This window comes from Dendrobates tinctorius, unplaced genomic scaffold (assembly GCF_039654945.1).
Source record: "Dendrobates tinctorius isolate UK_male_01 unplaced genomic scaffold, ASM3965494v1 ptg000193l, whole genome shotgun sequence".
Lineage (NCBI taxonomy): Eukaryota > Metazoa > Chordata > Amphibia > Anura > Dendrobatidae > Dendrobates > Dendrobates tinctorius.
In genome coordinates, this window is record NW_027361860.1 from 302,408 (window position 1) to 318,650 (window position 16,243).

Genomic DNA, 16,243 nt, shown 5'->3' on the forward strand with positions numbered 1-16,243 from the left:
AGATCTCAGGAGACTAGATCTGAATCTGAGCATGCGCCATCCCCAGGCAAATCCACAACGTGTGCATATACCCTTATTGTAAAATCTGACACTGACCATACACCAATCACACAGATACCATTTTTTTCAAGTATGTGTTTAAACATTGACGCATGAATAAGGCCTTAGTCAGAGACTGAGCAGTAATAGAATAAAATCAATATAGTAATCCTGCAATGTCTGCTGGACATGTTATGGGGAGAGTTTATAGTTCAGTTAGTACATAGACACCAGACTTGTTGTTAACCAGTCAATATTTTGTCCACAACACTGCAGTGTCAAAAGAGGAAGACAGCGAGACAGGCAGCAACATCACATCAGAGAGCTCTTGACCTCGAAACAGAAGATCCTCAGATCCTGGTATTGTGACATTGCATAATACCAATGAATAAATAATATTCTTATTAAAAAGGGAACCTGTCACCTCGTTTTGTTGCTATAAGATGCGTCCACCGCCTTTAGGGGCTTATCTACAGCATTCTGTAAAGCTGTAGATATGAAGAACAAGTTATATTATACTCATCCGGGGGCGGTCTAGTCTGATGGGTGTCGCAGGTTTAGGTCCAGCGCCTCCCATCTACATGCGATGTCGTTATCTTCCTTGCTTTGTGCTGCGCTCTTGTGCTGGCGTACTGATCTGCCCTGTAGTGCACAGGAGCTGGTAAAGGTCAGAGAGGCCAAGCACCTGCGCACTGCAGGACTGTAATAATGTGCAGGTACTGATGTCGTCACCACAGATCAGAGACAGACCAATGGTTAAAGGGTTTATTTACAGGGGATAAATTCTCCATGCAGGGAGGAGCAGCTTGCCACTGCAGTCACCAGGGCTACACGCTCGGGTCGCTGTCTCTGCACTGTCAGGGGCAGTGTCCTCTGGTCATGAAGGCTCCAGAGTCCACGTACTCAACTACAGCTCTCACCATTTCCTCTCACCATTGCTCTTCTCTCTGTGGTGTTGCAGGCTGCTGTCCCTCTGGCACGCACTGCTTTCATGCCCTATGCCTGCACACCTTCTGGTCCAGTCCCCCTTCCTGTTCCTCCAACCATAGCAGTTACATGGTCCAGTATGTCCAGGGCAGAAAGTCTTCCCCCCGGGCAAACCTGCTATCTGGCCACATGGTTCTGTTAAGGAGCAGTGAAGGTAACCTCCTTTAGGCTCTTCTTACTCTGCTCTCCCCTCAACAGGGCAGATCAGTACACCTGCGCAGGAGCATGACAAATCAAGGAAAATGACATCGCATGAAGATGGGAGGTGCCGGACCTGCGCACCCATCAGACCGGACTGCCCCCTGGTGAGTATAATAAAACATGTTTTTCTTATCTTGCAGGTCAGATCAGGGGCTTGTCAAGAGCATTCTAGAATGCTGTAGATAAGCACTGTGTTGTAGTGACCACTGTGTCTGCTAGGGGGCGCTGTGTGGGTGTCCCAGGAAGGGCTTACAGTCATATCCATTGTGGTAATGGGTATAGGATGCTGAAGGATCGTTATGCATCTCAAGGTGGGTGGCCTTGAGATGAAGGCTTGCTTATGTGCTGATCAGCAGAGCTGATCTGTCAATCCCAGGTGTCAGGGAGAAGCCTTCAGGTGATTGATGAGATGGGCAGGATCAATCTACAAATCCACCCAGGGCTGTGTTTAAGAGTGTCACAATAAAGTAAATGTGCATGAATGCTTGAAGGACCTGTGATGAGGTCATAACCATGACCCGCTGGGCGTGGCTATGGACCATATAAGGTAACCAGAGTAGGTCACATGGGAGAGACCATGCATCTGATTGAGCCATGTGGAAGGTCCTGGCAGGCCTAGGTGGAGGAAGGTGTGCTACCTTCATAAAGACCACGTGCTGAGGCTGCTGACCCGGTGAGGCCTGGGTATATTGGCTGTATGCGAGGAGGGATAAGCCTCCTGTGTTTGAGGCTCCAGGACTGAGCCTGAAACAATGGACACTTATACTTGCTTTTGCCTGAGCTAAAGGCTATTCCTTATGTTATGTGCTGGTTTATGGGTTATGGAGCAATAAACCCTATGAACTTTTAAAGGAGCGTGCCTCCTGATTGACTCCTGTGGCTCCTGAGCGAGTTAAATCCCTACAGCAACGAAAGGCAGTGGCCACAGCTTATAGTGGCAAAACGAGGTGACAGGTTCCTTTTTACTCCATGCGCTTTAAGTACATCATCAACACTGTCCCCATTGGGGCACACAATCTAAATATCCTATTAGTAGGTCTTTGTGTGGGTTTCCTATCACACTCCAAACACTGAGAGAACAAACTCTGCACAACTGTCATCCTCTGTGGGATTTGAACCCCAATCCTACAAAGCTGTTGCGCTGATCACTGAGCCACTATATACAGTGGTAAGCACTAAGCCACCGTTACAGTGCTAGCCACAGAGCCACTGTGCTACCGTAATACCTATACAAGAAAATTTTTGCTGGCAGCATTATGTATTAGCTCTGTGGACATCATATGCACTAAACATCTGTTTAATTGATTTGAGGATTTAATATTGATATCCTATCCTTACAATAGACAATCAATATTGACATCAGCACTGATCAGCTGTCTGGAGTTGTAGAGTTTCATGGAATAAGGACTCATATTTTACAATGCTAATACACTATGTTCCAATGTATTTATTTAAAGGGATCTCCCGTCTCATCAGTTTGCCTCCCCCCAATCTGCACAGCAATCCCCCTTCTTACAAGGAAAAGAAGCAGGTCTGTGACTTGCAGGGTGGGGGTCTGTCTCTTTCCAGCACTACTAGCAGTTAGCAGACATGACTCTGGAGTCCATCATGGTGTGCTGCCTCAGTGAGGAGGCCAAGGAAGCTCGGAGGATCAGTGACGAGACAGGCAGCTCTGCCAAGACAAGAGGGACGCTAGCCGGGAGCAGATACGGATTATCCATGGATCTGGCTACTCTGATGAAGAGGAACTTCACTAAGCTTGTGTACTAGAACATATTCAGTGCAATGCAAGCTATGATTTGGGCAAGGGAGACCCTTAAAATTCCATACAAGTATCAACACAATAAGGGCCATGCACTGTTATTTCGTGAAGTTGATATTGAGAATGTGCGCTCATTTCAGATCCCTTATTTAGATGCAGTGAAATATTTATGGAATGACTCTGACATACAAGAATGCTATGATAGGAGACGGGATTATCAACTGTCTGATTCCACAAATAATTATCCAAATGACCAGGACCGTATTGCAGATCATGGATATCTACCTTCAACAACTTGTGCTCTGAGTCAGAGTGCCCACAACAGGAATCATCAAATATCCATTTGATTTACAAAGTGTCATCTTCAGAATGGTGGACATAGGAGGGCAGCAATGAGAAGGAAGAAGCGGATACACCTCCATAATGTTCCTTGTAGCTCTTAGTGAATATGATCAGATGCTCATGGAGTCTGATAATGAGAAGCGGATGGAAGAGCGCCAAGCACCATTTAGGATGATTATCACATATCTGTGGTTTCAGAATTCTTCACTCATCTTATCCTTATAATAGGCTATCAATATTGACATCAGCACTGATCAGTTGACTGAAGGAGTTGTAGCGCTTCATGGAATAAGGACTGCTATTTTACCATACTTATACACTATGTTCCAATGTATTTATTTAAAGGCAGTCTGCAGGATTTAACCCCTCCAAGCCTTATATGTGCATGTAGCTCTTTTAAAGACAAACTCAGTTAACACCTTTATATGGTCGGCCCCTTTCTCCCTTTATTCAGTAATCAGCATTTCATTTGATATATAAATTATGCCTAACGACTGTGGTGGATCTTAACCTTCTATCACTCCAGCTCTATTTCCCGCAGAGTGCTACCTGCTTTTGCTTCACTGACAGCCTCTATGATGTGTATCCTTCTGTAAAAAAGAGCTGCAAGTCAATCAGGAAGAGGTGGCACCGAGCGGGTATAGAGCTGGAGCAACAGATCTACTCCCTCATTTGAATATGTATGCAAACCGATTTCATATTAATAGACTGAACATGTAAAAATATTGCTGGAAGTATCTTTGAAAGAGCTATATGGCTATACACAGATCCAGCCTCATTCATTACCTAGCAGATTTTTTTTTTTTTCAGTTGCTACAAGTACCACATTTGCTGGATCACAGCAAAACCAAGTGTCGCACATGTCTGCAAGTCCCATAGGGAATGAATGAGGCTGAATGCAGTGCTGCCACAAGTGATCTGTTACATGGCAAATGCAGAAAAACTACCGGATCTGCTGCGAAATGCAAAAATCGCTGATTTGACAGTAGCCCAAGTCACTGACGACAGTGTCTGCATTACTCACGCTCACCAATGGGGGAGGCAGCACTAAACGTGCCTAGGGCAGCACAAACAATACGGCCCTGGCAGGAAGATGTGTGTAAGGGTAAATCAATATATTTACTTTGTTCTATGTTCAGCTAAGCAAATCCTTAACACAATTTTTATTCAATAGCTATTCAAAACATACCTCAAATTTATCTGACCAACTCAGCTGAAGAATTCAAAGATGGTTAACCATTTTTTGTGACGTTAAAAGGACAACCCATTACACATTCTGGGAAGGACTTGGAAAAGCTCCATGAGAAGTGAGTGAACAGTAGGAAACGTTGAAAAGACATGTCCAGCTTCTAGGTGCCGTTACTAATTTATTGCTGTTTCAATACATATTCCAGTATATCACAGCAAACAGACACCTCTTGCCAGCCTGTGTGTTTTGACTCTAATGAAGTCTTAGTCCAAGAGTCAAAATGCATAGGACGGCAGTAGGGGTCTGTGTGTGTTGCACTATTGCATATATTGAAACAGCAAATGCTCAACTGCACCAAGAAGCTGGACCTGACTTTTCCCACTTACAATTGTACACTAAGAGGTGGTGATTGCCTGTGCTTCTGGTCAGGATGGTCTGAATTGGGAATTGAGGATTAGTACTGATGACAATGACATGTGGCTTGAATAGTAGGAATTGTGTGCTTACTTGTGCGGTAGTCACTAGCACCAACATATTTTCTCTAGATTTCATCAACCTTTGGTGAGTGCAAAAGAGGCAAGAGCTATTTTACCAAATGGCACAAGAAAACCTTTGAAGATCGAGACCTTGCTGGAACTTACATCAACCATACCCATCAGCAAGAAGGAATTTCCCATCTGAAGTGGAACAATAATATTGGGTGAAAGGAGAAAGCTCAAGGTATGTCTCACCTCCCGCCATAGGCAGCCCTGCCACCCATCTTCATAGAAGTGGAGTTAAGCAATGATGCATTATAGAAGATGTTTGGTCAATTAGTTTTAGTTATCACTACCATTGAGAGTGTAAGTTAGCTAACTTGTCCTTCTAGTTCCACAGATCTACAGCAATTAAGAAGAGAAAGTGGACAGAAGAAAGAAGACCAAGAAGATGAAGTGGAAGAAGGAATCAATCCAGGAGAGCAACTTGATAAAGATAATTCAAGAAGCTTCTTGAACAGTACCCAATTAGAGTAAAAGAGCCCTTCCCATCACTAACCATGTGCAAATCAGCCAAACTGCTGCACAGTACTGCCAAGACAAATGGAGGCAATCACAGACCAGAATTCTGAATTATACTTCATGCAGCATTATGGGACACCCCCCATCTTCTACAAATGGCTGCACCATACTGAGGGACAGTTAGAAATAGCGATTCTACAAAACATTGTGCTTTAACCAGGCTACATAAACCACCACTGTAGCTTTCTTTTCCTTTGCAGCAGTGTTCACAGCTGTCAGCAAGGGCTGTGTGAGTGCAGCTCACGCTGTGCAGTGGGTCCTGCAGCCACGTCTGGTTGTAGGCCGCCCAGCGTGTATCACTGCTGCCTCATACATATTTTTCTTTTTGAGCTGCTTATTTTTCAAAAATTCTATCTAGTGTGCTTCCATCCGTATCCATATACGTTGGTTGCAAACACTAGTAGTAGACAGCGGAGCCTTTCTGCAGCCTTTCAGTGCTAGTGCCCACTTAGCTGCACTGTTCACAGCTGTCTGAAAGGTCTCTGTGTGAGTGCAGCTCACGCCGAGTAGTGTGTCCTGCAGCTACGTCTGGTTGTAGGCCGCTCAGCGTGCGTCACTGCCTCACACATTTTTCTTTCATTGCAGCTCATTTTTTCTTCTGCTATTAGTGTGCATCCATCTACATTGGTTGGTTGCAAGCAATATATAGGTGTAGATATAGAAGCCTTTTTTCTGGCTTGTGCCCTTCAGCTGCAGCCTGATTAGTATTACCCAATTTTTTTGGAGCATCATCTTTTGCATTGTAGGTTACCTGCCTGCATCGTAATAGCTCCAAAAAGTTGGTGATACTATCACTTTCAAATCTTTGGTCACATCCTTAGTTTTTTTTCACAAAAAAAAAAAAAAAAAATTCACTAAGCACTATATTTGAAAGTTGTGTAGGCCACACACACACACACACACACACACACACACACACACACACACACACCATAAAATTAGTGTTTCTTATACCTGTAACCAGCTGTTCAGGAATAAGTACACTAAGCCCCTTTGTACTTTTCTGCCTATCTTTATCAGTCTAGCAAGATGAAGAAGGCAGGGAGTAAGGCACGTGGGCGTTGAGTTTCAGCAGGGAGAGGACGTGGGGATTCTGCAGGGAGAGGATGTGGGGATTCTGTGCCTGCTGCGGCTGCCAGTGAGTCAGCATCCCCCAGTTTTAGCAGGCAACAGTCCTTTATGTGCAGCTTTGTAGGACCTCGCCGTACCCCACTGCTGTGGGAGGAACAAATTAAAGCCACTGTCGGATGGATGTCAGCTAACGCATCGACTTCAATGACTTCCACATCCTCTCAGGGCAAGAGCACCGAAGAGCAACCATCTGTCTCTTCACCACTTGCCAAAGTGCCCAGGCAGTCAGAGAGCCCTGGACAGGAGCCATCACAGTCTCTACTTCTGTTCTCGGAATCTGTTGGCGTGGAAAGAGGGGGCCAGCCAAGCAGCATTCCAGAATGTGAAGAAGCGGGAGTATGCAGTGATGCGCAACTGCTTTGTCCCTCTGAATCTGAAGAGGCGGGTGGGCCAGTGCCTATGGTCAGCACACCTCAGTACGCATCAGATGATGAGACAGGTGCCACTTTCTGGTGCGTATGGTGCTGGCGAGACAACCCAGGAGAAGCAGGTGTTCCAGGAGGGGAGTGTAGATGAAGTCCTTGACCCATCATGGCGTGAGGAACAGGAAGGTGGTGGGAGCAGCTCTGATGAAGAGATTCCCCGAATGGCCGAAACAGGAGGGAGAATGAGGGGGCAGACTTGGTTGCCTGTAGCCTCCACTTCAGCACCCGTTAGGAGCATTCCTCTTTCAAAAGGCAAAACGGGCGCTCCCAAGACTTGCAGTGCGTGGTCCTTTTTTGACAAAGTTGCTGATGACATTTGCTTTGTCAAATACAAGCTGTGTCAGAGTCAAAAGAGGGAAAAATGTCAGCAACCTCAATACCACTAATATATGGAAACATGTGCAGACCAAGCACAAGCTGGAGTTACAGACACACTGAAGACGTAGGCCAACGTACAGCACCACGTACCACCTCTTCAGCTCGTGTTGGGGCCTCTTCCTCCAGCTCACACACAACTGGTTCGGCTTCCTCACAGCATTGCCAAGAAAGAACCTCTGGCACTGTTGTCCGGACACCCTGTGACATTCCAACCACAGCACACCACGTTCCCAGTCATCCTCACACTCCCAGGCCACTCGACAGCCATCGGTAGCACAGGGATGGGATAAAAGGCGGCCATACTCAGCAAACCATCCCCGAGCACAGGCTCTGAATGCTGGCATTGCCCAACTACTGACACTTGAAATGCTCTCATTCAGGCTGGTGGAGACTGACACCTTCCGGGACTCCATGGCATTGGCAGTCCCACAATACACTGTGACCAGCCGCTTTTATTTCAGCAGGCGAGCTGTCCCTGCCCTGCAGAATCATGTGGAGGGAAAAATAAAACAAGCGCTACTAAACGCCATTAGTAGCAAGGTCCACCTGACCACCGATGCGTGGACCAGTAACCAAGAACAGGGACGATACCTTTCCCTCACTGCCCATTGGGTCAATGTTGTGGAGTCGGGGACAGATCTGGAGAGTGGTGCTGTACGTGTTCTGCCAACTCCATGGATTGCAGGAATCCCGTCTGTACACATTGACTATTCCTCCTACTCAAGTTCCTCAGAAACAACGCAGCAGGAGCCTGTTACGACCGATATGAGCACAGCTGTGGCCAAACGTCAACAGGCTGTACTCAAATTAATTTCTTTGGGGAATCGAAGCCACACAGCGCAGGAGCTCTGGAATGCCATCAAGCAGGAGAGCGACGTGTGGTTTGTGCCAGCGAATCTCCAGCCGGGCTTGGTAGTGTGTGACAATGGCCGAAATCTGGTGGCAGCTCTTTGACTAGGTAACCTCACTCACATCCCATGTCTGGCACATGTGCTGAACTTAATCCATCAGAAAGCTCTGCATGATCATCTGGATCTTGATGCACTGATGCACAAGGTCCGCATAGAGTGCGCTCACTTGCGGCATTCCAGCACGGCAAGATCGCGCCTTGCTGCTCTGCAGCGCCGATTACGCCTTCCGGAACATCGCATCATATGTGACCTACCCACCCAGTGGAATTCAACGTTACATATGTTGGAGCGGTTGTGTGAGCAGCAGGCAGCAGTCATGGAGTACCAGCTGCATCAGGCGCAAACAGTGCGCCAGTCACACTTCAGCACCACTGAGTGGGCCTCTATAAAGAACATCTGCCTCGTTTTGCATGCCTTCGATGATTCCACGCAGATGGAGTGTGCAGATGATGCACTAGTTAGCATGACTGTCCCCCTTATCTGCCTGCTTCAAAAAACACTGCAAGCACTAAGGGATGAGGTTTTGGAAGAGGTGGAGGATGAGAAGTCCCAAATGCCATCTGCTTCTGGACAGTCTGCGCTACGTGCTTCCTCACAAAGGCCTAGGCAGGGGACACTTTGTGAGGAGGATGAGGAGGAGTCGATGGAGGAGGAAGACATCTCTCCAGAGGAGGGAGGTGCACAAAGCTCTAGTCAGTATGTACAGCGAGGGTGGGGTGATGCAGAGCAGGCAGAAATCATGCCTCAAGCAGGGGACAGCGGTTCTTTGGCAGTTGGGAGTCTGCAGCACATTGTTGATTTCATGCAGCAGTGCCTGAGAAACGACTGCTGCATCGCCCACATTCTCTACACGGCTGATTATTGGGTGTACACCCTCCTAGATCCTCGCTACCTGGACAACTTACAAAGCCTCATACCAACGTTGAACCGGGAGCGTAAACTGCGGGAGTACCAAGACACACTGGTGCAGTCCATCATATTTTCCCATTCCACCCGACAGCAGTGGTGCTAGTGATTTACAAAGCAGCTCTGTGCATCGAGGCAGTGGAGGAAACTCGGCACAAAGAGGGAGCAGAGGCAGCACCTCAGCACAAGGCAAGATCACTATGGCCCAAATGTGGCAAAGTTTTGTGTGTCTGCCACAATTGTCTACACCATCACTGATGGCTCCAGTCAGCAGGAGGCAACGTTTCCGTCAGATGGTGACAGACTACATGTCTTGCCCTGTCAGTGTACTCCCAGATGGCTCTTCCCCCTTCAAGTTTTGGGTCTCCAAGCTGGATAAATGGCCAGAGCTTAGCCAGTATGCATTGGAGGTGCTGGCTTGTCCTGATGCCAATGTATTATCGGAACACTTCATTAGTGCCGCAGGTGGTGTACTAACAGAGTCGCACGCGACTATCTTCCGATAACATCGACCGACTTACTTTTCTGAAAATGAGCAAGGCTTGGATCTCTCCAGAATTTTCCAGTCCTCTTCCCGACTAAATAATTGGTTGGCAACTGTATCCAGGTCTCCTGTTGTGTTCATGTTTATACCACCTGAACTATAATCCCTGGGCTTCAACACAACCAGTTGTCGCTCAGATGTGTCGGCACAGAGAAAAACACACTAGCTCCTGTGTTAGTGAGCTTCAGTAACGCCAGCTGTTCCCCTGCTGTGTAGACAGCAATGTCTCCTGCTGACTCTACATGCCCAAAACATCAGGCCTCAGCCTGCTCCATGCCTCAACCTGGGCTCCAACAAGGCCAGTTGGTGTTCAGAAGTGCTGTCTGCACAGAGAAAAACACACTAGCTCCTGTGTTAGTGGGGTTCAGAAATGCCAGCTGTTCCCCTGCTGTGTGGACGGCAAAGTCTCCTGCTCCATCCACATTCAAACTACTACTGATTTTTAACCGTGCTCCACTTAGGCCTCTGGCTCCACTGTCTCTAGTTTTTCCCCTGGCCTCCAACCCCACCAGTTGCTGCTCTGAAGTGGCATCTGCACAGTCCACCCTTGTTCCTTAGTTACTGGGGCTCAGTCACGTCAGTTGATCCTCTGATATGTTTCCGGCAATGTCTCCTAATCTGTCCACATTCCCATTACTAGTAGTGTGAATGAGGACTGAGCAGGAGACCTTGCCAGACACACATCAGGGGATCAACTGACATGACAGCCACAGTAACACAGGAACAAATGTGGATTGTGCAGACGCCACTTCAGAGCTGTAACTTGCGGGGTTGGAGGCCAGGGGAAATACTAGAGACCATGGAGCCGGAGGCCATAGTGGAGCAAGGTTACAATCAGTAGTAGTCTACAACCTCTATAAAACCAGCTGCAAGTTGGCCTCCGCCTGCTGCATGCTTTATCCTGGGCTCCAACACAGCCAGTTGTTGCTTGGAAGTGCCGTCCGCACAGATAGAAACACTCGCTCCTGTGTCTGTGGGATTCAGTAACGCCAGCTGCTCCCCTGCTGTGTGAATGCAAAGTCTCCTGCTGCCTACACCGTCACACTACTTCTGATTATTAACCGTGGTCCACTTCGGCCTCTGGCTCTACTGTCTCTAGTATTTCCCCTGGCCTCCAACCCCGCCAGTCGCTGCTCTGAAGTGTCATCTGCACAATCCACACTTGTTCCTGTGTTATTGGGGTTCAGTCATGTCAGTTGATCCCCTGGTGTGTCCGGCAATGTCTCCTGCTCTTTCCCTATTCCCATTACTAGTAGTGGGAATGTGGACAGAGCAGGAGACCTTACCTGACACACATCGGGGGGATCAACTGATGTGACTGAACCCCTGTAACCCAGGAACAAGTGTGGATTGTGCAGATGACACTACAGAGCAGCGACTGGCGGGGTTGGAGGCCAGGGGAAATACTAGAGACAGTAGAGCCAGAGGCCGAAGTGTAGCACGGTTACAATCAGTAGTTGTGTACAACCAATATAAAACTCGCTCCAAGTAGGCCTCATCCTGCTGCATGATTGACCCCTGGGCTCCAACATCGCCAGTTGCTGCTCAGAAGTGTCTTTGGCACGGGTACTCCCTCCTGCCCAGCCTGGTTCCAGCACGCCTGCTGTTTCCGGGTAGTGTCAACGTCACTTTGCCACCGATACGTTGTCCTGTCGTGTTGCGGTCGGGTTAGCTGAGTCTATGGTGCTTCCTATGTGGGCTGCGGGTTCTGGTACTAAAGGCTGGTTCCGTAGTGCCAATAGGACAAGCACCCCCTGTTGGACTGTGGGATTTGGTAACTGCGTCCTGCTGGTGGCCTTGCAACTTTGTTGATTATGGGTACCTTCTGCTACCCATCCGGGTTCCAGCACAGTCAGCTGGTTCTCAGCAGAGCCTTGGGCCTAGGTGCCTCCTTCTCGGTATCCAAGTTTCAGCAACGTCTGCTGGTCCTTGGTAGTGCTTTGCAGCACCGGTACCTCCTGCTTAGTAACAGTGTTCCAGCACAGTCAGCTGGTCCACTGTTGTCCCATTGGCTCTTCTTCCTTCTGCTGCCCCTCCAGGTTCCAGCACCGACAGGTGGTCCTCGCTAGTTTAATTTGCTCTTGCAGCTTCTGCTACCCATCTGGGTTCCAGCACAGTCAGCTGGTCCTCGCTAGTTCCATTTGCTATTGTTCCTTCTGCTACCCATCCGGCACAATCAGCTGGTTCTCAGCAGTGTCTTTGGCACGGGTACTCCCTCCTGCCCAGCCGGGTTCCAGCACCGTCAGCTGTTTCTCGGCAGAGCCTTTGGCAGAGGTGCCTCCTTCTCGGTGTCTGAGTTCCAGCAACGTCTGCTGGTTCTTGGTAGTGCTTTAAAGCACAGGTACCTCCTGCTTAGAAACCGTGTTCCAGCACCATCAGCTGGTCCACAGTTGTGCCATTGGCTTTTGTTCCTTCTGCTACCCATCCGGGTTCCAGCACCGTCAGCTGGTTCTCGGCAGTGTCTTTGGCACGGGTACACCCTCCTGCCCAGCCTGGTTCCAGCACACCTGCTGTTTCTGGGTAGTGTCAACGTCACTTTGCCACCAGTACGTTGTCCTGTCGTGTTGCAGTCGGGTTAGCCGAGTCTAAGGTGCCTGCAGTTTCTGTGCTTCCTATGTGGGCTGCGGGTTCTGGTACTAAAGGCTGGTTCCGTAGTGCCAATAGGACAAGCACCCCCCTGTTGGACTGTGGGATTCGGTAACTGCGTCCTGCTGGTGGCCTTGCAACTTTGTTGATTATGGGTACCTTCTGCTACCCATCCGAGTTCCAGCACCGTCAGCTGGTTCTCAGCAGAGCCTTGGGCCTAGGTGCCTCCTTCTCGGTATCCAAGTTTCAGCAACGTCTGCTGGTCCTTGGTAGTGCTTTGCAGCACCGGTACCTCCTGCTTAGTAACAGTGTTCCAGCACAGTCAGCTGGTCCACTGTTGTCCCATTGGCTCTTCTTCCTTCTGCTGCCCCTCCAGGTTCCAGCACCAACAGGTGGTCCTCGCTAGTTTAATTTGCTCTTGCAGCTTCTGCTACCCATCTGGGTTCCAGCACAGTCAGCTGGTCCTCGCTAGTTCCATTTGCTATTGTTCCTTCTGCTACCCATCCGGGATCTAGTACCGTCAGCTGGTTCTCGGCAGTTCCTCAGCCTTCTTGTACCTTCTGCTACTTTTCCAAGTTCAAGGTTGTGGAAATGGTTTTTGGTTCTTGATCTCCCTGACAATGACCCTGAAGATGACCAAGAGGACAAAGAACATGAAGACAACCACCAAGATGCAGAACAACAAGAGACAGAAGAACAAGAAGCACATAAACCAAAAGCAGAAGAACATTAAGCATAAGACTAAAAATCTGAGCAAATGATATTATCCAATTTATAAGCAGAAGATGACTAAGCAGTGTATGGGGGGGGTGAGTCCGTTCCTCCTCGTGTTGCCCCTGGAAAAGGCCTGCTGCTGCATGCCAAACTGAACGCGGACAAATCCTGTTGTAAATCTTTTGTGACAGGCTGAACGGAAGATGTAATCTTCAAACTTTTATAGATTACATCTACAGGAATGCCTGACAAATAAGAATATGATGAAGAAGAATAGGAAGAAGATGAAGAAGAAGAATATGAAGAATAATAGTTGAATAAGAAGAATATGAAAAATGTAATAAAAGAATAGGAAGAAGGTGAAGAAGATGAAGGTGAAGAAGTTGATGAAAAAGATGCTGCTGAGGATGATGAAGGAGATCGTGTGGGATAAGTAAAAAAGAAGGTGAAGATCAAGGAAGTAGTGAAACATACATATCTCACAATATTAAAGACTTTAACAGTCAATATCTTTGTAACTACGAACGTCTTTAAAAAAAAAAAAAAAAAGTTCCTGCTATTCCATTTCATCGGGCTAAACCTCTATGGCTTTAATGTCTCCTATACATCCCACAATAAATTCTGCATTATTATTAGTTGTTTTCCTTCATGTAGAATTAACCTACAGGGAAAAAAACATTTTTTTAATTCCGATATTTCTATTCCATTGACTTGAATGGGACTTCTGGGATCGGAATCGGCAATACCCGATGCTTTTTTTTTTTTTTTTTTTATAGATCACCCGATCCATTCTGATCCGATATTTTTCAGTATAAGGGGGTATCGCTCAACACTATTCTGCAGTCCATCATGGTGTGCTGCCTCAGCGAGGAGGCCAAGGAAGCTCGGAGGATCAGTGACGAGACAGGCAGCTCCGCCAAGACAAGAGGGACGCCCTCCGGGAGCAGATAAGGATTATCCATGGATCTGGCTACTCTGATGAAGAGGGGCTTCACTAAGCTTGTGTACCAGAACATATTCACTGCAATGCAAGCTATGATTTGGGCAAGGGAGACCCTTAAAATTCCATTTAAGTATCAACACAACAAGGGCCATGCACTGTTATTTCGGGAAGTTGATATTGAGAAGGTGTGCTCATTTGAGATCCCTTATGTAGATGCAGTGAGATATTTATGGAATGACCCTGTCATACAAGAATGCTATGATAGGAGAAGGGATTATCAACTGTCTGATTCCACAGATAATTATCCAAATGACCTGGACCGTATTACAGATCATGGATATCTACCTTCGACAACTTGTGCTCTGAGTCAGAGTGCCCACAACAGGAATCATCGAATATCCATTTGATTTACAAAGTTTTCCGATTCAGGAATGAACTGGTGGCTATTCTCCTGCACACCCACTCTATAGGGATCATCTCACAGAGTGGCAATGAACCAGTTGCACTGCACTTAGCCACAAATGCTATCTTGATACCAGATTCTTGTAGCAGTTTGAATATGCAGCTGGTGGTCTTGTTGGAGATGGATGCTTTCCTCTCAATGTGGTCCTTCCTGGCTGCATTGCCCGCTGTGATCTGGTCCTTGGACTGCATGAGGACAAAGCCAGGGTAATACAGCGAGTAAGTTTTACCTTCATGCAGCTTCTTGCCCAGTCTCAACTCATGTGTGTCCATGATCATCTATGTCTATGTTAAAATATTACACTGAAGGTCACTTGTCTGACCAAAACCTGTATTACTCCTGGAATAAATTGTCACCATAATACCAAGCTGAGTGCCATTTTTTGCTAGATTATATGCCAACTTGTCAACTCAGACTAAGGCCTCTTTCACACATCAGTATTTCATCAGTATTTGTATGCCAAAACCAGGAATGTCTCCAAAATAAGGAACAGGAGTCAGTCTTTCTATTGTATTTTTTTCTCGGTAAGTTCCATTTCTGGCTTTGGCATACAAACACTGATGCAAAATACTGACCAAACACTGACGTGTGCATGAGCCTGAACTTGGCAGTTGATGAAGAATTGGTAATAGAGGCAGGACAGCCAACAGCTTTAATTTATGATAAAAACAGAACCTGAATCTTGAGACAGAAGTCTACGGTCCTGACTGATCCATGCATAAAGCATCACACAATCTTGCATCAGAAGTGGAAATTTTCTAAGACTTCTTGGAATTACAACCATTATGGACATCCATGACATGTCACTGAATACTGCAATACTAAATCTTTCCACTGGGAGCACTGCAGAACAATGGAACACTTAGGCCATGTGCACACGATACATTTTTACAGCGGCTCCGCAGCGGATTTTACCGCACAGAAATGCTGCAGATCCGCAAAGTGATTTACAGTATAATGTAAGGCTAAGTGCACACGGTGATTTTCTTCCTACGGATTTTTCCGCACAGATTTTTAGAAATCCGCAGGTCAAATGACCTGCATTTTTCTTGCGGATTTCTTTATTGCAGTTTTCCAGTGATTTTTGTGCGGTTTTCTACTGCGGATTTGGAGAATGGAGCAGGTGGAAAACCGCACAAAAGTAGTGGCACGCTGCATTTTTTGGACTGCACAAAAACTGCGTGGAAAAAACTGCAGCGTGTGCACAGCGTTTTTTTATCTTAATTTACATTGTACTGTAAATCACTTTATGGATCTGCAGCGTTTGTGCGGTAAAATCTGCTGCAGATCTGCAGGTAAAATGCATCGTGTACACACAGCCTAAATCAATGAAAGATAAATTTTATTTCTATAGCGCCGACATATTCCGCAGCACTTTAAATTTCAGAGAGGATTTGTACAGACAATAGACATTACAGCATAACAATAATCACATAGATCATAACAGATACCAAGAGGAATGAGGGCCCTGCTCGCAAGCTTACAGTCTAGGAGGAAAGAGGGGAGACACGAAAGGTGGGTGGTAACAATTGAAAAAAAAACACCACTGTGCACACGCTGCCGTCTTTTCCGCGCGGTTTTTGTGTGGTCCAAAAAGTGCAGCATGTCACTTTTGTGCGGTTTTCCACCTGCTCCATTCTCCAAATCCACTGAAGGAAAAAATC

The 16,243-nt window shown here is 47.0% G+C and overlaps 1 pseudogene; it reads left to right on the forward strand.

The window, feature by feature from the left end:
- The first annotated feature begins 2,817 nt into the window (after positions 1 to 2,817).
- On the forward strand, positions 2,818 to 3,556 carry LOC141056018 (guanine nucleotide-binding protein G(q) subunit alpha-like; annotated as a pseudogene).
- Positions 3,557 to 16,243: the final 12,687 nt, after the last annotated feature.